Below are 25,141 nucleotides of genomic sequence, written 5' to 3'. Positions count from 1 at the left end.
CTCTCTCTTCCCCCGCTGGTACTTACTCCCGCTCTCTCTCTCTCCCACTCTCTCTCTCTCTCAAATAAATAAGACCTTTAAAAAATGAAAATTAAAAAATGATAAATCTGAGAAAAATGCTAAGCCAAATGAAATATGACAAAAGGCAGAAAATGATACTCTCTTGGGCAAACTGGATATATAATATCAGAATACATGATATTTCAAATAAAAATATAACATAAATAAAATGGACCTCATGTATACATAAAAATGATAATCCAGCTCTGTATGGCATGACATGAAAATATTTCCAGAAAGCTGTATTATTTCATTTAAAAAAATAAGTTATAGAACTATATACACACCATGATACAGTAAAATATTTTTGAAACAAACAAACCAACCCAAAATATCAGGAAGGAAATTTAACAAATTATTAGTGTTAATCTATGGGCAGCGTAACTAAAATGGCACAGGAAAAAAGGAAATTTTTACTCTTAATAACTTCCTATATTTATTTGAACTTGGTATAATGAACATGTCTTAATTTTTACACAAAAGGCAAAAACAAATATAAAAAAAATATTATAAAACCTCAACTAATTTAGTATCCACTGAGTGGTACAAGTAACAAATGACCTAGAATCCTGCAATGGGAACTTCTTTCAAGGCAGAGGAAATCAAGACTGCAAGTCACCCAGAAAAAAGGAAAATGAAAGCGTTCCTAAAGGGAGGAGCCCAGCGATCTCCAAAATTCATAGCCTCACAGGCCCCACAGTTGAAGACATTTAATCTCTCACTCTACGTAGGTTCAAGTCCTCTGCTATTCTGGGAATGATCCAACAAGTAGTGAAGAAAGGACATGGGAAGCCTCAGCTGGATAGTAACGTGAGAAGTGAATGATGAGTTTGGTTCCTGCTTATGTCTGTACTCTTCCACAACCTGGGCTCTTACTAAGTTGTTTATTACCAGTATACAATTACATCTCCATCTTGAGATTTCTTTGTATGCACCAGGATCCCACTCTTAAACCCCAGCTACAGCTACCAGCTCCAGGTTTATGAACCACCACCAACGGCGGACCATGGTAAGGAAAATGATGAGAACATCTCTAGAACATAAATGGGATTATTTGGGGGAGGCAGAGCAGAAAACTCATGGATGAAAATAGTGAAAGATAAAACTGAAGACGTATGGGGCACTTGGCTGGCTCAGTCCATACAGCATGTAACTCTTGATCTCAACGTTATAAATTTAAGCATAATGTTGGGCTTAGAGCTTATTTAAAACAAAACAAAAAAAATGAAGAGGTATGCTATGGATTTTTTTAAACCAACCAACAAACAAAAAACTGAAGAGGTATGTTAAAGCCTTTTTTCCCTCTAGAAGGAAAATATTTGAATTTTATCCTATTCAAAACAGTGAGTCAGAGTTTTTGTTTTTTGTGTTTGTTTTACTAAGGCAATACTAACTAATGTTTTAAAAATGTTTTTCAAATGGAGTGTTAAGAAGGTTTGAGATAACAGAGGTAGGAAGATCAATCAGGACAGCGAATTAATCCACATGAAGGTGATGATGAATAGGAAGAGGATGAGCCACAAGAAAAGGAAAGATGGCTTTTGAAATAACTTTCCAGAATATATATAGATAGGGATTATTGAATGAAGAAGGTAATTATAGCTGAAAGAAAACCAGGCAGGTGTTACAAGTCCCAGGTATAAATAAGCTTTCATTTTAAACCCAAGTGACTAGAGAAACCAAATAGGACAAATTGAAAATTATTATAAAGTCACCCTAAGAGAAAGGTGATTTGTGGATGTGTCATCAGAGGCTGGCAAAGAGGGGCGCCTGGGTGGCTCAGTGGGTTAAAGCCTCTGCCTTCGGCTCAGGTCATGATCCGAGAGTCTAGGATCGAGCCCCGCATCGGGCTCTCTGCTCAGCGGGGAGCCTGCTTCCTCCTCTCTCTCTGCCTGCCTCTCTGCCTACCTGTGATTTCTCTCTCTCTGTCAAATAAATAAATAAAAATATTAAAAAAAAAAAAAAAGAAGCTGGCAAAGAGTGAAGCCAAGGTGTGGGGTCTTCCTGGGCAATAAAACTCAGTGGAGGAAAAGACCAAATATGACAGTGGCTAAGAAAGCGAGATGGGCATCATACAGAGCAGGGCATGCTTGTGGTCAGAGGCTCCCAACAGTCTTGCTGAGGCTGTCAGAGATATCATTCAGTGCATGCCCATGCTAGCCTTACACAAGCTAGCTGAGGAGTGGGTTACTAGTACAGTCCCCATAAACTTTTTTGCTGGTTAGGGCCTAAGGACAGAACAGGGTAGTGAGATGAGGCTACATGACAATTTATGTAAAAAGAGCTGATTATTACAAAGGAAATTCTGAAAGTTTCATCTGGATGACAGTTATGAATATTTTTTTAAATATAGGAGTTAAATGGTGATAGGACGGCATGGCAAATGCAGTTTTACACAGATGATTTTGAGTGTATTATACAAAGGGAAATGTCTCGAATAGAGCTGGAGGCAATATATAAGGGGAATGCATGAGAAAACATATTAGGTCCTAATGTCACACTGAAGTTCAAAGGCCCAGGATTCAGACAGTATCTTTCAAAATTTTTAGACTATGACCCATGGTTAAAAAGTGCATTCGAATCTTATGTATGTGTGTACACACCTATCTTCAAAGTTTCATGAAACATTGCTTACCCTTAATGCTTGCTTTGATATTTCCTACTCCACTCTATTCCTTTTTCTTCTTTATTTTTTAATGTACCCACAGCCTCTAAATTAAATAAGCACCTGCATTTGGCTTAAATTATTTAGATTAAAAAGAGACCCCTGTGATCATTATGTAGAACCATCTGCAAAGACATGACTAATAAATCTGGAAGAGAGGTTTTTGAGAAAGGGTAAAAAAAATTTTTTTTTTAGGGACTGGCATGGGGCCACTAACAGAGAGTAGGGAGAAAAACCAAGGAAGATAAAGAAAATGGAAAAAAACTGCATCAAATTCATGTCTTTGTCTTTACTGCAGTGTTTCTCAAAGTCTACTCCAAGACTAATTGAAGTAGAACTACCCTACCCACTGTTAGAAATTCAAATATCTGGGCCTCATCCCAGGCTTGGTGAAGAGAACTCTCTACGTGTGGGTCTTGGAATTGGCAATTTAAAAGTTTCTCAGGGCATTCTTTTTGCCAACTATTTTTATCTCAGTGCCTTTCACAGATAAGCTTTCAAAATGGCACTTTCTTTCTAGGAACATGCAATCTTACTTCACACATTAGATATATTCTTGAAAAGTTAACTGAGTACTTCCCCTAAAGACTACAATGATTAATTTCAGAATTAGGTGCACCCAGAAGGAAACAAAGAAGCTACTGGAGCACTCAGTCTTTAAATAAACATTCTTTACCCACTTAATTTTTCTGTATTACTTACGCAAGTGGCTAGCCAAATGGGCTTATAATCCTCATTATCTTTATTCAGTTTAAAAGCACATATATTTAAAAATTCAATATGTTAACACATTTCACTTTAATTTTGAATTGATTTCACTGGACTTAACTGGTTAAGTACCACAATCAAGTGGCATTTAGCAGTACTCACAGGCAAGGAAATGCCTCAGTGAGACATTTTTCAGAAAAACACAAATACTGAAGTTTATGGTTTGGACCCTTAACAGAAAAGATACTCCTTTATGTGGTGAGTTCTGCTAACAAGAATATTTGCCAATTTTTTACCAACTGATAATGAAGAAGTATGAGATATGAATCTATTCTAAGATGGAAATGATAGCTAACAACAATAAAGCATAGAAGCTAACATTTATTTACTTGCCTCATATCAGACTCTGTTCTAGATCCTTTGCATGGCTTACTCATTTAATCTTGACACTAATCCTGTGTAGTAAGTATCAGGTAGACCTAATTTTCCCAGTGATGAAGCTGAGGTACAGAGAGCTGTTTAACTTTCCTGAGGTCCCACAAACTAGAAATAGGAGCTGAAATAGGCAGCCAGTCTCTAGAGTTTGTACTCACTGTGCTACACCGTAATTTAGGAAAGTCTCAGCCCTTGAAGAAGTTAGCTGCTTTATGGAGAGAAAGACTTCTTGTTGTTTACACTCTGGAAGATTTCCCACCCTGCTTGCTTTTTTTCTTTCTCTTTCACTCACTCTCTCTCTCTCTTTCTTTCTTTCTTCCAAGAGACAGAGAAAGAGAATCTTAAGCAGGCTTCAATGCCCAACTGGAGCCTGACATGGGTCTCTACCTCACAACTGTGGGATCACGACCTGAGCCAAACTCAAAAGTTGCATGCCTAACAGAATGACCCACCCAGGTGCCCCTCCTCTTCTTTATACAATTGATTTTAAGGTAACTTGGGTCTACATAGGATCCCTGCTCATATTTACTTCTCAGATTTCATTATAATATACTTTATATATGATAGGAATACCCAAAATAGTAGAAAGGTGACAATTCAGCATTACACTGCAGAAAAAGACAGAAATCAGTTTTTAAAAAATTCATTCTGTATATAAGGGCAGGAGAACATAGTGGTTTAGAATCATGCTCTCAAATGCAATGAACCAATAACCTAGAAATCTTATTAAAAATGTAGATTTTTCAATAGGTCTGGGGTAGAGCTTGAGATTTTCCATTTCTAACAAGTTCCCAGGTAATGGATCCCTGTGGCCCAAGGACCACATTTTGAGTAGTGAGGGTTTAGTATGCAAGTTTTGGAGTCACCCTGCTGGTGTGTGACTTCGAGCTGCATTACTTACTAGTTTTGCAACCTTCTTGTGAGCCTCTACTACATCTGTAAAATAGCAAGGTCATTAACGTGTTGTTATGAGGATTACATGAGCTAATCCATAGATAATATGTAAAATAGTTGCCAGCATATAGAAAGCACTCAATAAATATTACAGAAAACTATTAAAAGCATATACTACAACCCATTAGAAAGTCATTTGTAGAACTGACTGATACAGCAGAAACACTAAATAAAATTTCATCATTCTTTCCCAGGCAGTCTCTAGAACATCACTGTTCATTGAAGGACATTAAATACATAAGTTAGATCCACTACCTAGCTTTATTAAATACATAAATCTGAAACTGCTCTAAATGAATTTGCATGAAGCTGGCTTGGTCTATAATATTTAAAAAGAATATTTTGTTTCTCTGCCAGAAAACTTTTTTATATCATAGGTATACAGTGAGTTCTAATTCATTTATTTGAGTAGCTTCCTCTGAATTTAGAAACAGCCATTTTTGTTTAAAATGTCTCATTTGTACCAAATCCAAATCAGTACTAGTATTAGTATGAACAACAGTCATGTTTTCAAAAATTCGTTCACACGTGGGTGGCTGGCTCCATTGGTGGAACATGCTATCCTTGATCTCGGGGTTGTGAGTTCGAGCCCCAGTGTAGGGTGTAGAGATTACTTAAAAATAAAATCTTAGAAAAAGAAAAAGAACCACTTGTTATTCTGGGGGGGAAAAAGTTGTTCAAACAAGGGCACTTTCAGGGGGTATAGCTCAGTGGTAGAGCATTTGACTGCAAACAAGGGCACTAGTATAGTTTCAATGAGTTTAAAGGATTTAGCCCAAACCTTCCCAAATGTATACATTTCAAACCACTACACAAACACTACACTACACACAATTTCAAACCACTGCAGCATAATTCCCTTTCGCTGTTGAAGATGAGCTTAGAAAGAATATTACTTGTCAGAATTGTGATGATTTAATATTGATGTGATATGGGAGGGTCCAGTGGGTAGGAAAAGTAAAGTTAGGACTAGAAGTGAAGATAACATTCCATAGCATCATCCCAAAAGAAAACTATTAAAAATTTCTAAAATTCAAAACTGCTTGAAAAATAGAGTGGATGGAGTGGAGTACACTAGAAAAGAAAGATTAATGTTTGCTCAGTCACTGCTAAAAACCAGGAAGGGTAAAACCTGGTGGTTCAATCAAAGAGGAGTTGAGACTTAAGTGGAATTTTAAGTTGGTCAGTATCTTTGAGTCAGCAAGAAAAGATCAATAGGTAATTTGCTTCTCTTTTAATCTTTCGTATCTCTAACTGAGGTGATGAAAAAGACAACTATGGGACAGATTCTAATATGTTTGTTTTTCTAAATCGAAACTAGATTCAGCATAGGGGTGCCTGGGTGCTCAGTTGGTCAAGCATCTGCCTTCGACTCAGGTCATGATCCCAGGGTCAGCAGGGAACCTGCTTCTCCCTCTCCCCTCCGTTCGCTCACGTGCGCGCTCTCTCTCTCTCTGTCTCTTTCTCTCTGTCGAATAAATAAAATCTTAAAAACAGAAAACAAAACAAAACAAAAAGCTAGATTCAGCATAGACATTGCAGACCTGAGCTGTGAGATTATGACAGTTAAGAATCCAGGAAAAGAAAGGAATGTGGGTGAATAGATGACTGTTTTCCTTCTCTCTTTTTCCTTTTGCTCTTTCCAGGCAGAATGCTCCTGGTTGCCCCTTTAATGAGCGCAGGGGTAATAGAAAAATTTTTAACACACAATACAACATACCAGATTTTACTTTACATTTTACTTTCTGTAACAAGTCACTTTAAAAAAAAACGAGATTTTGCCCTCTCCCCTAGAAAATCTGCATAGAAGTCTTTTATAGAAAGGACTGCCACATGAAGTTTTAAGGCAGGCTTTACATATACTCACATACACTGAAAAAGGATTGTTCAAATGAAATAACCATAAAGCTTAACTCGGTACTTTTAGTGAAAAAAAAAAAAAACATTAAGCATGGGAATTGTGATTTTCAACATCTAGAGAGGTGATAAACAACAAGATGGGATGGGTTAGGATGAGAGGTATAAGAAGAACAGATTGTGAACAGAATTATTATCAACAGCTCATGTTTTGTTACTTCAGTCTATACTGGCCTGAATCAAATTCCTGGAAAAAAAAATTTACTAAAATGCCTGAGCTAACTTTTCCACTTCCGAGGCAGGTATAATCTGTCTTTCAACAGCAGAGAAGCAAGGAATTCCACTTCAGTATGACCTATTTCTGCTTCTTAGATTTATCATATGCATTTTTTAACGAAACGTAGAGACCTATTCGAAAAGCTGACATTAAGGTTGTGACACCAACCAAAACAACAAGAGAATTTAAAGGTAAATTGACACACAATCCCCAAATGAGTCTGTTGCACTCCTAATTTAAAAAGCAGTTTTTGTGTGAATATAGTGATGGCATGTCAGTGTCTGCTTTGAAACTCCCGGAATTTTGTCATTTGGTGTTTGTGTCACAACCTTAATATTATTTAAATATACTTTTTAATATCTATTATTTAAAAAATATCTTTGAATTGAAGATACTCCTAAGGCTTTGAAGAAGCCAACCTCAAAGCACTGCATTCCGAGCATGCCACTTTTATTAGAAGTGGTGCATAAAATATTTGCTGTTGACAAATCTAATTCATTAAAAGGTGAGATGGATGCATTTTAAAATAACTGGCTGGCATCATTATCTGCAGCACCTTTTATAAATTATTCCTCTTTTCCCTTCTGACTGAACTTGTCACAGTTCCCTTTCAGAGTCTGAATGTTATGTCTTAGAGTCAATGCTTTCAACATGTTTAGACAAGTCATAAGTTAAACAAGCAGGGGTACTTTATTTTCTAGAAATGAGAAAGAGGAGCAGAAATACTTACAGATTATTTCATTCGATTCACTGATTTTTAACTAAAGACAAGTAAAGTCAGTTAGTGGTGGTTTTATCTCACACAAAGGATTTAAAAATAAAACCATACTGGCTTGGGTAGAAGGCAGGATTTCAAAGAAAGGTACATAAAAAGAGATGCTGGCAGCCTTGCTGCACTGTTGTGCAGAAGACTTAGTTTAAAATTGAATTGTGCTTCCCCTGACACGGGAGATCAGGTACATCATAAGGCTGACAGCTGGCTGGCATGGTAACTTCCTCAAGGAAAATGCTAACTGTATTTCTCTTGGAGGCCAAAGGAAAAGAATTAGAGAAGCCTTCAAGGAGACAGAGCAGGCAGAGAAAAAATTATTCAAAATATGAAGAAAAACATTTCTTACCTAATTTTGTTTCAGAAGACTCTGAGAATGAGCTAGTCTTCTAATCCCAAATAAGTGGGAAATTATTTCCTTCCAAGTGGTCGGTAGAAGAGCTGCCTTTTCCTTATTATCTTTAGCTGAGTTTTTTTCCCCCAACATATATAAAATATACCTATAAAATAATTAAATAAAACTTAATTACTGTCACAATGGAGGGCACAGAGTCACAATACTTGTCTACATTGGTAGTGACAGTACTATCATTAAGTTCTGACATACAGGCAGGAGTTGAGAGTTGCTGGAGATGTATAAAGACATGCTAAAGTTGGGGTGCCTAAGAAAAGCTTATTAACAAGAAGATCCATAGATTACAGGCACATGAAATAACAGAGGCACCTAGGAAAATGTACATTCAAAACATCCCTTTTCACTGATTTTTCAAATGTTCCTCAGTAAATGTAAATTATATAGAATAAAGTTTGGATGCAGCGCATAACACAAGCAATGCCTTTCGATATAATTCCTTTCTTCCTGTTTAGTTACCAGTTTAATTTCCAGAATAGTTTATTAAAATCCATTTTTTTCTCACTCTTCTGGATTATCTTATTAAAATAGATTCCAATTCAGTTGATCCGTGACTGGTGCCTGGGATTCTGTATTTCTAAGAAACCTCTAGGTAACACCACCAATGCTGAGGAGCTATGGACCACTCTTGCCAATCTATTTGTCATTCCCTCCATCCAAGTACACTGTTGCTATTTTTGATGACTGGCCTTTTGTCTTTCTAGATAATTTTAGACTCTATTGTCAAGTATTCCCCCTTCCCCACCAAAATGAGACAGGAATTTGAGACTGTGTTGATTAAACTGAGCATCTGCAAAGTTGAGTTTTGCAAGCCATGTGTATGGTGTATCATTCCACTTCTGAGTTCTTAATGTGCCACAATAAAGCTTTACCATGTTCCCCGTGGGAGTTTCATATCTCTCTTGTTATATCAGATATATTCCTAGAGACTTCATATTGTCAATATTAGTGTAAATATTATCTCTTTGCAAAAGCATTTTCATTTTTTGTTTAAATAGGTATTTGTATAATTTTTGTATACTGATGTTCTTATCCTGGATATATGCCCAACTCTTATTTTTGTATTTTCTCTTTAAATTTACATCGTGTACAAATAGCTTTACTTATTTGCTTGAAAACCTATGCTTTTTATTCTTTATGTTGCCTCACTAAAGGAAAAAAGTTAAACAATAAATGAATTACTGAGTAAAAAAGACTATTTTGTTATCTTTAATCTGTAAGACTCAACTCTTGGTTAGGCCTCCATTGACTAGAAAACTGCTATGAAGAAGCTCCCAAATGTTTCTTTTGACATTTACTGACTGCCCTCATACTTCTTGCCTTTCTCTGGTGACTAATATGCAAATGGGTAAATGTTACTAACACCCACTATCCCAAACTGACTTCCAATAGTTATTACATCAGAAACAAACACCTTCATAGTCAAAAGAACCAAATGGTTCAGTTCCATCTAAGAACTAAGATGAAGATACCAAGCTAGGATGCCATTAAAGAGATATAACATGTCATCTGCATTTCATAGCCGAAATCACAAGATTTCTTGGAAAACCCGTAAGTAACTGAAATTGCCTTTTTGATGATGATGTCAGCCTGTTCCAGGTCAAATTGCCCTTCTTGATAGCTTTCAGCCAATCAGCTTGACCAAAGGAAAAAAAAAATTAAGATTTCCTACTTCACAAACTGTCAATGTTGTTATCATTAGTTACCCGAGGAAAAGTAAAGGGCATGATGGCAGGATGCAGAAAAGGGTAAAGAAAAGGAGGTAGTAACTAAAATATAATAACCACTGTAATCATGAAAACACCACAAACTGCTTCTTTAAAAATGCATTCAAATTCCACTACAAACAATAGTTATGAAGACTTATGGCAATGTAGAAAATGCTTAAATGGTGAAGTGAAAACAGGACCCCAGAGAGCATGTACACATTCTATTGCAACTGTTTAAAAATATGTGGACAAGGCATGCCTAGCTGGCTCCATCAGTTTAGCATGGGACTCTTAATCTTGGGGTCCTGAGTTTGAGTCCCACACTGGGGTAGAGTTGACGTTAAAAAAATTTGAAAAAATATGGACAATGTTTTTGGTTGGAAGATCAATCAGCATGCATTTTCCCTCATCTCCAAGAGGCCCCCTTAAAAGATAATAAAGGTATGTGTGGGTTGGGGGAGAGGATGTAAACCACTGAGATGAGGAGACTGAGAAAGTCATTACTACAAATTTACAGAAAATGACAGAGGTAAGAGCATTCATGGAAGGAAGAAAGTAGGAAAAGTCAAACCCTAGAAAGTGTGCAGAGAGTGCTGCAATTAAAGGAATGACCTGATACCCCTGACAGAAGTAGGGACTGAGAAGTGAAGCTAACATATCCTGAATCTCCCTCTCTTACCTTTTTGTAGGTGCAGCTACGTACTTTGTCTTTTACTTGTTCATAGCTAAATATATGGCTGTGAGAATAAAATAAGTAGATGGGAGAAGTACTGTGTTTGAAGAAATGAATTAACAGTCTAAAAAATGAGGTAAAGCCATATGGGTATGGATGTCCCCAAAGAAAAGCTGGCCTCACTCAGGCCTTTAGCTGACTTCCAGCATGCTTGAATTTCTCTTTTCTAGCAAGAATGTACAGTCAAGAACCATTGGGCATTTGAGGAAAACCTTTTTTTTTATCCCCCACATTGGAAACCAATTTAAAACAAAATTTACTCCAAGAAAAAGAGAGACAACACAATTAACATGTAAATTTTCCATCACTGTAAGGGAGTAAAGAAAAAAAAATGTATACATAATACAAAACCAGAAATAGGACTTCCAGCTATGGTTGAGTGCAATCAGCAAATATTCTTCCAAAACGAAACTAAAGAGCCAGACAAAATTGACAAATATAATCATTTCAGTGCTCTAGAAATTGACCAAAGGGATATAACAATTTGAGAAGCATGTAAACATGCTTTGAAAGACTGCTAATGTTTAGATAAGAACACTAGGACCCTGTCACTTTCTGGTCTGGCCTCTGTCATCATCATCAACTACAATTCAGTTAGTACGAGGTTCTTCCAGGATGGGGAAGATCATTAAGACTGTAAACATCTGGGACTCTGGGTGGCTTAGCTGGCTAAGTGTCTGTCTTCAGCTCAGGTCATGAACCCAGGGTCCTGGGATCAAGCCCAGCATCAGGGAGCCTGCTTCTCCCTTTTCCTCTAGCTGCTGCTCTCCTTGCTTATGCTCTTCGTCTCTCTCTCAGTCAAATGAATGAATAAAATCTTTAAAAAAAAAAAAATACCGGAAACATCTTTGTTGTGGTCAAAGATGGGGTAACTTGAACTTCAGTGGCAGGTTATGTCCATGTCTAACAGTGTTTCAGGGGAAGTGATGATCTTAGAAACTGGCAAGCAAGGAGAGTAAACAGTTCCATTAGTCCAAAGTCATGGTCATAAATGGGGCAGACATATTCTTGGCTAAGGTGGAGAGAATGTGCAAGGGAGACCAGAGAGAAACAAAGCTACTCACATATTCCCGAGGCCAAATAATCACATACATAGAGCAAATGTGAAAGAGGCCAGCAGAGACTGAAAGCCAGAACGCACCTGAAAACTATGTAAACTTTAAATGCATTCTCTACAGAGATCCATGGATAGATGACAGAAGACTTACTGACTATATGTGTTTAAACACAAGCAATGTCCAACAATCAGTTCTTAATTTAAGATACACAGACAGAGGAGCAAGTCCTAGAAAGCCAAACGCAAAACTCAAACCAAAATATTAAAACCAACCCAAACGAAAACAAAAAACCAGATTTTATCAGTGCCACACATCACAAGAGAGACAGATGTCACTGTACTTAGGCCAATTACTAAACCAAGAAACAAACAAATGAACAAAGCAACAACAACCTTTAGAGGGGGGAAAAAAATCAGAACCCAGAGTTACTACAATAGGTGATCTAAAATACCCAGTTTTCAACAAGAAATTATGAAACATGCAAAGAAATAGGGGAAACCATCTGAGTGTCCCTAAATGTTAGATTTAAACAAAGACTTCAAAGCAGTTATTACCAATATATTCAAAGAACCAAAGGTGATCTTATTTAAAGAATGAGTGCAAGACAACAATAAATAAAAGAGGTTCTCAACAAGGAAACAAATTAAAAAAAAAATCAAATGGATTTTTGAAGTTGAAAAGTACAATCAGAAAATTCACTAGAGATGGGGGACAGTTAAGCATCCAATTCTTGATTTCTGCTCAGGTCATAATCTCAGGGTCATGGGATTAAGCTCTGTGTGGCATCAGGCTCCAAGCTCAAGTTTGCTTGAGATAATCTCCCTCTCCCTCTTTCATTCTCCCTCCCCAACTCATGCTCTCTCTCTCTAAAATAAATAAATCTTTAACAAAAAAGAAAGAAAGAAAGAAAACTGACTAGAGGGGAATGACAGCAGATTCAAGATAAACTGATGAAAGAATCAGTGAATCTAAGATAGATAAATAGAAATTACCCAATCCGAAGAAAAGATAAAAAAAAAATTTTTTTTAAATGAACAAAGACTCAGAGACATTTGGGACTATCAAAACCATATAATGAAACATGTAATGAGGGGCTCCTGGGTGGCTCAGCTCGTTAACTGTCTGCCTTTGGCTCAGGTCATGCTCCCCAAGGTCCTGTGATGGGGCCCTGCATTGGGCTCTCTACTAAGTGGGCAGCCTGCATTTCCCTCCCCTCCCTGCTCCTGAACTCTGTCACTACCTCTGTATGTATGTATGTCAGCCATACATACATACAGACACGTAATGAGTATCTCAGGAGTGAAGACAGAGCGATAGAAAAAATACATGAAGAAATAAAGGACAAAAACATACCAATTTGAAGCAAATTAATCTACTTATCAAAGAAATTCGATAGACACAAAGTAGGACAATTATAAAGAGATCAATATCTAGACATAGCATAATCAAACTACTGAATTACAAAGACAAACAGAAAATCTTAGAAGCAACAAAACTAACTCATCCCATACAACAAAGTACCAATAAAACAACGGAGGCCAGAAATCAGTCACTGAGAAATTCTAAACAGTCAGAAAAAAAAAAAGCCACTATGTATTCTATAGCAAGAATAGATATCCTTTAAATCGAAGATGAAATAAAGCCATCACTTTTAAAACTGAAGATGAAATAAAGACTGAGACTTTGCGGGGCGCCTGGGTGGCTCAGTGGTTTAAGCCGCTGCCTTCGGCTCAGGTCATGATCTCAGGGTCCTGGGATCGAGTCCCACGTCCGGCTCTCTGCTCTGAAGGGAGCCTGCTTCCCTCTCACTCTCTCTGCCTTCCTCTCTGCCTACTTGTGATCTCTCTCTGTCAAATAAATAAATAAAATCTTTAAAAAAAAAAAAAAGACTGAGACTTTGCTGCTAGGAGACCTGTATTAAATACTAAAGGAAAATTTTCAGCTTAAAGAAAATGACACCACATGTTAATTTAAGCACAGAGCAGGAAATGGAGAGGTCCAAAAATGTTAAATATGTGGGTTAATATAAAAGACTGCCTGGGAGGCTCAGCTGGTAGAGCATGTGATTCTTGGTCTCAGGGTTGTGAGTTCAATCCCCATGCTGGACCCCCCCACAAAGCTAAAAGTATTATATTTATTTTCATTGATTGCATTAAAAATTATAACAATACATTGTTCAGTTTATAAAATGGAATATGTTAATACTTATGACAATAATAGCAGAAAAGATGAGGAAGGAACAGAACTATATTGAAATAAAGTTTCTATATTTTATCAAAATTAACTTGGTAGGAACTGGATGGTATTAAGTTGGTTGTGATAAATTAAGATGTACATTATATTGTCTAGAGCAAGCATGAAGAAATTAATTAAAATGTAAAGTTACACTAAAAACAAAAATGTGCATTTGATTTATTTAATACAAAAGAAGGCAGCCAAAGTAGAAGAAAGAAATTAAAAAGACACATGCTTATGGATTAGAAGAATTAATAATGTTAAAATGAACATACTTTTCAAAATGACCTACAGATTTAATGCAAGCTCTATCAAAATACTAACAGCATTTTTCACAGAACTAGAACAAATAATACTAAAATTTGTATGGGACCACAAAAGACTCTGAGTGGCCAAAGCAATCTTGAGAAAGAAGAAAACTAGAAATAGCAAAATTCCAGATTTCAAGAGATATTACAAAGCCGTAATCAAAACAGTATGGTACTAGCACAAATATAGACACATTGTTCAATAGAATAGAACAGAGAGCCCAGAAATATACCCACATTTATATGGCCAATTAATCTATGGCAAAGGAGGCAAGAATATACAATGGAGAAAAGACAGTCTCTTCAATAAATGGTGCTGGGAAAACTGGACAGCAACATGCAAAAGAATGAAACTGGACCACTTTCTAACACCACATACAAAAATAAACTCCAAATGGATTAAAGATCTAAATGTGAGACTTGAAACCATAAAACGTCTAAAAAAAACCATAGGCAGTGATTTCTTTGACATTAGCCTTAGCAATACTTCTCTGGCTGTATCTCCTAAAGAAAGGGGAACAAAAGCAAAATTAAACTATTGGGACTATATCAAAAAAGCTTTTGTACAGTAAAAGAAAACATCAACAAAACAAAAAGGCAACCTACTGGATGAGAGAAGATATTTGCAAATGATATATCTGACAAAGGGTTAATATCCAAAGTGTGTAAAGAATTCATATAACTGAGCACCAAAAAAGCTAAATAATCCAATTAAAAATGGGCAGAAGTTCTGAAAAGATATTTTTCCAAAGACATACAGATGCCTAACAGACCCATGAAAAGATGCTCAACATTACTCATCATCAGGGACATACAAATCAAAAACCACAAAATCATAATGAGGTATCACCGCATACCTGTCAGAATGGCTAAAACCAAAAAGACAAGAAACAACAAGGGTTGGCAAAGATACGGAGAAAAAGGAATCTTGGACATTGTTGGTGGGAATGTAAATTGATACAGCCACTGTGGGAGACAGTATGAGGTTCCTCAAAAACTTAAAATAGAAAAACAGTACGATCCAATAACTCCACTCCTGGGTTTTTATCCAAAGAAAATGGTAACACTAATTTGAAAAATATACATGCACCCCTGTTTACTGCATCATTATTTACAATAGCCAAGATATGGAAGCAGCCCAAGTGTCCATTGATAGATGAATGGATAAAGAAGATGTGGTATATACATATATATATACATACACACACACACACACACACACACACACACACACAGTGGAATATCACTTAGTCACAAAAAAAGATGAGATCTTGCTCTTTACGACATCAATGGACCTATAATGCTAAGTGAAATAAGTCAGACAGAGAAAGACTAATGCCATATGATTTCAGTTATATGTGCAATCTAAAAAAAAAACAAAAACCCAAGTGAATGAATAAACAACAATAGAAGAGGAATACGCAATCAGACCTATAAATATAGAGAACAAAATGATGGCTGCCAGAGGGGAGAAGGTGGAGGGATGGATAAAATGGGTGAAGGGGAGTGGGAGATACAGGTTTCCAGTTACGTGTAAGTCAGAGAAATAAAAGGTACAGTATAAGAAATATAGACGATGGTACTGTAACAGCACTGCATGGTGACAGATGGAAACTACGCTTATGGGGAGCATAACATAATGTATAGACTTGTCAAATCACCATGTTATACACCTGACACTAGCACTGTGTATCAGTTATAATCCAATTCAAAATAAAATAAAATGGGCTACAGGGTACCAGGGGGGTACTAGTTCACTGAGCATCCAATTCTTGGATTCAGCTCAGGTCATGATTTCAGGATCCTGGGATTGAGCCCTGGATGCAGCTCTGCTCCCAGCACGGAGTCTACTTAGGGTTCTTTCTCTCTTTACCTCTGCCTCTCCCCCCTGCAATCACACACTTGCTCTCCCCATCACTCTAAAATAAATGTATCTTTAAAAAATAAGCCCCGGCACGCCTGAGTGGCTCAGTGGGTTAAGCCGCTGCCTTCGGCTCAGGTCATGATCCCAGGGTCCTGGGATCGAGTCCCGCATCGGGCTCTCTGCTCAGCAGGGGCCTGCTTCCCTCTCTCTCTCTGCCTCTCTATCTACTTGTGATCTCTCTCTGTCAAATAAATAAATAAATAATCTTAAAAAAAAAAAAAAAAAAAAAGCCCCGGCAGTAGGAGATCTAAATATCATCAGGTCCCAGGGGTTCAGATAGATAGTTACCAAATCAATCTGAACACCTAATAAAAGAGAAGAAGAGCAGCAATTCTAGGAATAGAAAATTGACCACTTTCCAGAAGGTAGGACGTGTGGAGAAGTGATTCCAAGGTGACATTCGGGAAAATAGACCACAGAGGGAGAGGCCAGCTCCCCCGCAAGTGGTAGAGCAGCGGAGCACTAAATTGGAACTTTTAGAAGTCTGCTCCCCTAAGAAACGTCACTCCAGTGGTTAAACGGGGGTGGAAGCCTTGTGGGCACAGTGTGGTCTCAGGACCCTCAGGGTCACAGAAAGACCAGTGGTGCCTGAGTGTGGCAGAACTCCCAGGTATCGGAGTGGGGAAGCAAACTGTTTGCAGGACAGAGGCAAGGAGGGAGCTCAGAGCTTGGGGTTACCTTAAACTGTGATCCAAGGAACAGTCAGGGCACGGATTTTTGAGCAGGAACCCCACAAGTGGCAGATCCAGAGAGACCCCCTCCTTCTTCTGCAGGGAAGAGTGGTGGAGGAGCATACTGCAGGAAACTACTGGGTTTGGAGATTCCGAAGGAGACTGTGCAACAGAAATAGAAACTAGGGCACAGGCTGGGTGAGCTCAGAGTGCGGCTGGAGATCAGGAAGATGGGAGCGATTGCTTTTCTCTGAGGGCACACTGGGGAGGGGGACCCTTAGCTCTTGGTTCCTATGAGGCCCGAGATTGGGAGGCCGCCATTTTCATTTGCATCCACGAAAGCTGAACGGAAAGCATTCAAGGAACAAAAGCTAGGAGAGCAAAACAGAAACGATTACTCAGGCGGGCCCCTGGCAAGGGCAGTGTAATTCCACCTCAGGCAAAAACATTTGAGAATCACTTCAACAAGCACCTCGCCCAGAAGATCAGCAAGAACATCAGCCAAGTCCAAGTTTACCAATCAAGGAGAACTGCGGAACTCCAGAACCAGAGGAATACAGCACACAGAATGCATGGATTTTTCACATGATCCTTTAGTTTTTCAAGTTAAATTTTCTTCTTCTTTTTCTTTTTCTTCAAGATTTTATTTATTTATTTGACAGAGAGAGAGATCAGAAGTAGGCAGAGAGTCAGGGAGAGAGAGAGGGGGAAGCAGGCTCTCTGCTCAGCAGGGATGCTGAGGCAGATGCGGGGGGGGGGGGGGGGGGGGGGGCGGGCCTGATCCCAGGACCCTGAGATAATGCCCTGAGCCAAAGGCAGCGGCTTAATCCCCTGAGCCACCCAGGCGCCCCTCAAGTTAAATTAAAAAATTTTTTTTTTCTTATTCTATTTTTAAAAATTTTCCTCTCCTATTTAATATTTTTAACTATTTTATCTTATCAATACTTTTTAAAAAATCTTTTAAAATTTTCATTGTTATAATCATATTTTATCCCTTCATTGTATTTAACCTTATTTTTTTGATACATATAGGTTTTCTTTTTCTTTAAAATTTTGGGATACAGTTTCTTCTAATAGATCAAAATATACCCTAAATCTAGATGATGGCTTTGTTCTAGTCTTCAGTCTGATCACATTCTTTCCTCTTTTTTTTAACCAACTTCTTATCAATTACTTTTTTAGAATCTTTTTTAATTTTCATCTTTACATTCTTTTCCATCCCTTCATTGTGTTGAACCTTATTTTTGTATATATAAATAAGTTTTTCTTTCTTTAAGATTTTGGGAGGTAGTTTCATCTAAAACAAAAATACACCCAAAATCAAGTGTGTGTCTCTGTTCTATTCACTAGTCCTATACATACACACACATATATATATACACACACACATACATGTAAATATATATATAAAATATGTGTTATACATATTATAGATATAATATGTATATATTATGTATCTATTTTTTTTTCTTTTTTCCCTTCTTCTCCCCCTGGTTTTGGGTCTCCTCTGATTTGGTTAGTGTATATTTTTCTGGGGTCAATGCTACCCTTTTAGTATTTTGTTCTCTCACTCATCTATTCTTATCTGGATAAAATGAAAGTGAGTTCTTCAGCACACACACAAAAAAAGAACAAGAGGCAATACCGACAGCTAGGGACCTAATCAATATGGACATTAGTAAGATGTCAGAACTAGAGTTCAGAATGATGATTATCAAGGTGCTAGCTGGCTCAAAAAGGCATGGAAGATACTAGAGAATCCCTTTATGGAGAAATGAAATCCCTTTCTGGAGAAATAAAGAAATCTAAAAATCTAGAAAAGTTGAAATCAAAAAAGCTATAAAATAAATGGAGGCTCTTACTGCTAGGATAAATGAGGCAAAAGAGAAAGTTAGTGATATAGAAGGCCAAATGATAGAGAATTAAGAAGCTGACTAAAAGAGAGAAAAACAACTACTGGACCAAAAGGGGAGAATTCGAGAGATAAGTGATACCATAAGACAAAACAATATTAGAATAATTGGGATCCCAGAGGAAGAAGAAAGAGAGAGAGGGGCAGGAGATAAATTGGAGTGAATTATAGCAGAGAATTTTCCTAATTTGGCAAAGGAACAAGCATCAAAATCCAGGAGGCATGGGGCGCGGAGGTGGCTCATTGGGTTGAGGCCTCTGCCTTTGGCTCGAGCCTCACATTGGGCTCTCTGCTCCACAGGGAAGCTGCTTTCTCCTCTCCCTCTCTCTGTCTGCCTCTCTGCTTACTTGTGATCTCTGTCTGTCAAATAAATAAATAAAATCTTGAAAAAAAAATTCAGGAGGCACAGAGAATCCCCCTCAAAATCAATAAAAATAGGTCCACACCCTGTCATCTAATAGTAAACCTTACAAGTCTCAGTGACAAAGAGAAAATCCTGAAAGCAGCTCAGAATAAGAGATCTGTAACATACAACAGTAGAAATATTAACTTGGCAGCAGACCTATCCACACAGACCTGGCAGGCCAGAAAGGACTGGCATGATATATTCTGAGCACTAAAAGAGAAGAATATGCAGCCAAGAATACTATATCCAAGTAGAATGTCACTGAAAATAGAAGGAGAGATAAAAAGCCTCCAGGACAAACAAAAACTAAAAGAATTAGCAAACACCAAAACAATACTACAGGAAATATTGAAAGGGGTCCTCTAAGCAAAGAGAGAGCCTAAAAGTAACAGACCAGAAAGGAACAGAGACAATATAGAGTAACAGTCACCTTACAGGCAATAAAATGGCACTAAATTCATATCTTTCAATAGTTACCCTGAATATAAATGGGCTAAATCCCCCAATCCAAAGACACAGGGTACCAGAATGGATTAAAAAAAAAAAAAAAAACATCAACAACGATACCCATCAATACGCTGTCTATAAGAAACTCATTTTAGAACCAAAGACACCTCCAGATTTAAAATGAGGTTGTGGAAAACCATTTACCATGTTAATGGTCATCAAACGAAAGCTGGAGTGGCAATCCTTATATCAGATAAATTAGATTTTAAGCCAAAGACTATAATAAGAGATGAAGAGGGACACTATATCATACTTAAAGTGTCTGTCCAACAAGAAGATCTAACTATTTTAAATATCTATGCCCCTAACATGGGAGCAGCCAATTATATAAACCAATTAATTACAAATCAAAGAAACACACCGATGTTAACACAATAATAGTAGGGGACTTTAACACTCTCCTCACTGAAATGGACAGATCATCTAAGCAAAAGATCAACAAGGAAATAAAGGCTTTAAATGACACACTGGATCAGATGGACGTCGCAGATATATTTAGAAAATTCCACCCCCAAACAACAGAATACATGTTCTTCTGTAGTACACAAGGAACATTCTCCAGAATAGATCACATCCTAGGTCACAAAGCAGGTCTCAACCAGTACCAAAAGACTGGGATAAATTCCCTGCATATTTTTAGCCAACAATGCTTTGAAACTAGAACTCAGTCACAAGAGGAAAGTTGGAAAGAACGCAAATACAGGGAGGCTAAAGAGCATCCTACTAAAGAATGAATGGGTCAACCAGGAAATAAAAGAAGAAATTTAAAAATTCATGGAAACAAATGAAAATGAAAACACAATGTTTTGAAAATGAAACAATGTTCAAAATCTCTGCACACAGCAAAAGAGGTCCTGAGAGGAAAGTATATAGCAATACAAGGCTTTCTCAAGAAACAAGAAAGTCTCAAGTACACAACCTAACCCTGCACCTAAAGGAGCTGGAGAAAGAAGAGCAAAGAAAGCGTAAACCCAGCAGGAGAAGAAATAATAAAAGATCAGAGCAGAAATCAATGAAATAGAAACCGAATGAACAGGAATGCCTGGGTGGCTTAGTGGTTTAAGCCTCTGCCTTCGGCTTGGGTCATGATCCCGGGGTCCTGGGATCAAGCCCCACATCGGGCTCTCTGCTCAGTGGGAAGCCTGCTTCCCCCTCTCTCTCTGCCTGCCTCCCTTCCTATTTGTGATCTCTCTCTGTCAAATAAATTAATAAAATCTTTAAAAAAAAAAAGAAGCCAAAAGAACAGTAGAACAATCAATGAAACTAGGAGCTGGTTTATTTAAAGAATTAATAAGATTGATAAACTCCTGGCCAGCCTTATCAAAAAGAAAAGAAAAAGAACCCAAATTAATAAAATCACGAAGGAAAGAGAAACGATCAAAACCAACACCAAAGAAATACAAATAATTATAAGAACATATTATGAGCAACTATATGCCAGCATATTTGACAATCTGGAAGAAATGGATGCATTCCTGGAGACATATAAACTACCAACACTGAACCAGAAAGAAATAGAAAACCTGAACACATAACCAGTAAGGAGAGTGAACCAGTCATCAAACATCTCCCAACAAACAAGAGCCCAGGGCCAGATGGCTTCCCAGGGGAGTTCTACCAAACATTTAAAGAAGAATTAATACCTATTCTCCTGAAACTGTCCCAAAAAATAGAAATGGAAGGAAAATTTCTAAACTCATTTTATGAGACCAGACAAAGACCCCATCAAAAAGGAGAATTACAGACCAATATCCCTGATGAACATGGATGCAAAAATTCTTACCAAAATACTAGCCAATAGGATCGAACAGTACCAACTGGGTTTTATTCCTGGGCTGCAAGGTTCGTTCAACATCCATAAATCAATCAATGTGACAATACATTAATAAAAGAAGAACTAGAACCATATGATACTCCCAATAGATATTAAAAAAAGCATTTGACTAAGTACACCATCCTTTTTTGATCAAAACTCTTCAGAGTTTAGGCATAGAGGGTACCTACCTCAGTATCATCAAAGCCATCTATGAAAAACCCACAGTGAATATCATCCTCAATGGGGAAAAACTAAGAGCTTCTCACCTAAGGTCAGGAACATGGCAGTGATGTCCACTATCACCACAGCTATTCAACATAGTACTAAAAGTACTAGAAGTACTAGCCTCAGCAATCAAACAACAAAAAGAAATTAAAGGCATCCGAATTGGCAAACTCTCACCCTTTGCAGATGATATGATACATTATGTGGAAAACCCAAGAGACTCCACTCTAAAATTGCTAGAACTCATACAGGAATTCAATAAAGTGTCAGGATATAAAATCGATGCCCAGAAATCAGTTGCATTTCTATACACCAACAGCAAGAAAGAAGAAAGAGAAATTAAGGAGTTGATCCCATTTATAATTGCACCCAAAACCATAAGATACCTAGGAATAAATCTAGTCAAAGAGGCAAAGAATCTGTACTCAGAAAACTATAAAGTACTCATCAAAGAAAATGAGGAAGACACAAACAAATGGAAGAGCGTTCGATGCTCATGGATTGGAAGAACAAATATTGTGAAAATGTCTATGCTACCTAAAGCAATCAACACATTTAATGTAATCCCTATCAATTTACCATCAATTTTTTTCAAAATAATCCTAAAACTTATATGGAATCAGAAAAAAACCCGAATAGCCAGAGGAATGTTGAAAAAGAAAGCCAAAGTTGGTGGCATCACAATTCCAGACTTCAAGCTCTATGACAAAGCTGTCATCATCAAGACAGTATGGTACTGGCACAACAACAGACACACGGATCAATGGAACAGAATAGAGAGTCCAGAAATAGACCCTCAACTCTATGGTCAACTAATCTTGGACAAAGCAGGAAAGAATCTCCAATGGAAAAAAGACAGTTTTCTTTAACAAATGGTGTTGGGAAAATTGGACAGCCACATGCAGAAGAATGAAATTGGACCATTTCCTTACACCACACACAAATATAGACAGAAAATGGATGAGAGACCTCAATGTGAGTCAAGAATCCATCAAAATCTTTGAGGAGAACACAGGCAGCAACCTCCTCCACCTCAGCCACAGCAACTTCTCCCTAGAAACATCGCCAGAGGCAAGGGAAACAAGGACAAAAATGAACTATTGGGACTTCATCAAAATAAAAAGGTTTTGCACAGTGAAGGAAACAGTCAAAAAAACCAAAAGACAACTGACAGAATGGGAGAAGATATCTGCAAACACATATCAGATAAAGGGCTAGTATCCAAAATCTAGAAAGAATTCATCAAACTCAACACCCAAAGAACAAATAATCCAATCAAGAAATGGGCAGAAGACATGAACAGACATTTCTGCAAAGAAGACATCCAGATGGCCAACAGACACATGAAAAAGTACTCAATATCACTCAGCATCAGGGAAATACAAATCAAAACCACAGTGAGATACCACCTCACACCAGTCAGGAATGGCTAAAATTAACAAGTCAGGAAATGACAGATGCTGGCAAGGATGTGGAGAAAGGGAACCCTCATACACTGTTAGTGGGAATGCAAGCTGGTGCAGCCACTCTGAAAAACAGTATGAAGGTTCCTCAAAAAGTTGAAAATAGAGCTACCCTATGACCCAGCAATCACACTACTGGGTATTTACCCTAAAGACACAAATGTAGTGATCCGAAAGGGCACTTGCATCCTAATGTTTATAGCAGCAATGTTCACAATAGCCAAACTATGGAAAGATCCTAGATGTCCATCAACATATGAATGGATAAAGAAAATGTGGTATATATATACACAATGGAATATAATGCAGCCATCAAAAATATGAAATCATGCCATTTGCAATGACGTGGATAGAACCAGAGGGTATTATGCTAAGCGAAATAAGTCAATCAGAAAAAGCCAATTATCATATAATCTCTCTGACATGAAGAATTTGAGAGGCAAGGCGGGTGGTCGTGGGGGTAGGGAAGGACAAAATGAAACAAGTTGGGATCAGGAGGGTGACAAACCATCAGAGACTCTGAATCTCACGAAACAAACTGAGAGCTGCTGGGGGATGGGGGAGGAAGGATAGGGTAGCTGCATTATGGACATTGGGGAGGGTATGTGCTATGGTGAATGTTGTGAAATGTGTAAGCCTGATGATTCACAGACCTGTACCCCTGAGGCATATAATACGTTATATATTAATTTAAAAATCTAAAAATAAATAAAATAAAATAAGCCTCAAAGAAAAAACACAGGAATCATTAAAAATATAGCAAAATGGAAAATATACACCAAACCATACTAATAAGTATATTAAATATGAATGGTCTAAACACCTAAATCAAAAGGCAGAAATTATCAATGTAAGAGGTGCCTGGCTTGTTCAGTCAGTACAGCATGTGACTCTTCATCTCAGGGTTGTGAGTTTGAGCCCCATGTTCGATGTAGACATTACTGAAAAATAAACATCTTAAAAAAAAATTAAAATTAGGGTCCCTGGGTGGCTAAGTCACATAAGCATCTGCCTTCAGCTCAGGTCATTATCCCAGCAGACTGGGATCAAGACCTCCATCAGGCTCCCTGCTTAGCATGGAGTCTGCTTCTCCCTCTACCCCTCACCCCCTGCTTGTGCACTCTTGCTCTCTCTCTCTCTCTGATCTCTCTCAAATAAATAAAAAAACTTAAAAAACTAAAATTAAAATTAAAATAAATCATCAAAGTAGATAAAAAAGCAACATCCTACCATGTGTCATTTACAAAGATTTATCTTACATTCAATGACAAAAAATAGATTCAAAGTAAAAGAACCGAAAAAGGTATTCCATGCAAACAGTAACTTTAATATAGCTAGTTTCTGCACTTATAGTAAACAAAATAGGCTTTAAAAATAGTATTTGAAGGGGCGCCTTGGTGGTTCAGTGGGTTAAGCCTCTGCCTTCGGCTCAGGTCTTGATCTCAGGGTCCTGGGATCGAGCCCCGCATTGGGCTCTCTGCTCAGCAGGGAGCCTGCTTCCCTTCCTCTCTCTCTGCCTGCCTCTCTGCCTACTTGTGATCTCTCTCAGTCTGTCAAATAAATAAATAAAATCTTTAAAAAAAAAAAAGAATTTATGGCACGTGTACCCGAATGTTTATAGCAGCAATGTCTACAATAGCCAAACTGTGGAAAGAACCTAGATGTCCATCAACAGATGAATGGATAAAGAAGATGTGGTATATATACACAATGGAATACTATGCAGCCATCAAAAGAAATGAAATCTTGCCATTTGGGATGACGTGGATGGAACTAGAGCGTATCATGCTTAGTGAAATAAGTCAATTGGAGAAAGACAACTATCATATGATCTCCCTGATCTGAGGACATGGAGAAGCAAGATGGGGGGTTAGGGGGATAGGAGAAGAATAAATGAAACAAGATGGGATTGGGAGGGAGACAAACCAGAAGTGACTCTTAATCTCACAAAACAAACTGGGGGTTGCTGGGGGGAGGTGGGGTTGGGAGAGGGGTAGGGGGTTATGGACATTGGGGAGGGTATGTGCTATCGTGAGT

At 37.7% G+C, this 25,141-nt stretch overlaps 1 protein-coding gene across 3 annotated transcripts in view; it reads right to left on the bottom strand.

Moving 5' to 3' along the window:
* KIAA0825 (KIAA0825 ortholog) overlaps positions 1-25,141 on the bottom strand; it is a 426,841-nt gene that overhangs the window by 386,622 nt on the left and 15,078 nt on the right. For 2 of the 3 annotated variants that reach the window (XM_045999247.1, XM_045999249.1), the window contains exon 2: positions 8,075-8,225. The exons of the other annotated variant lie outside the window; for it this stretch is intronic. The gene's annotated coding sequence lies outside the window, so the exon portion shown is untranslated. The remainder of the gene's footprint in view (positions 1-8,074; positions 8,226-25,141) is intronic. 3 annotated transcript variants of the gene reach the window in all.

The sequence above is a fragment of the Meles meles genome, chromosome 3 (assembly GCF_922984935.1).
Source record: "Meles meles chromosome 3, mMelMel3.1 paternal haplotype, whole genome shotgun sequence".
NCBI lineage: Eukaryota > Metazoa > Chordata > Mammalia > Carnivora > Mustelidae > Meles > Meles meles.
This window is presented reverse-complemented; position numbering and strand designations above follow the sequence as displayed.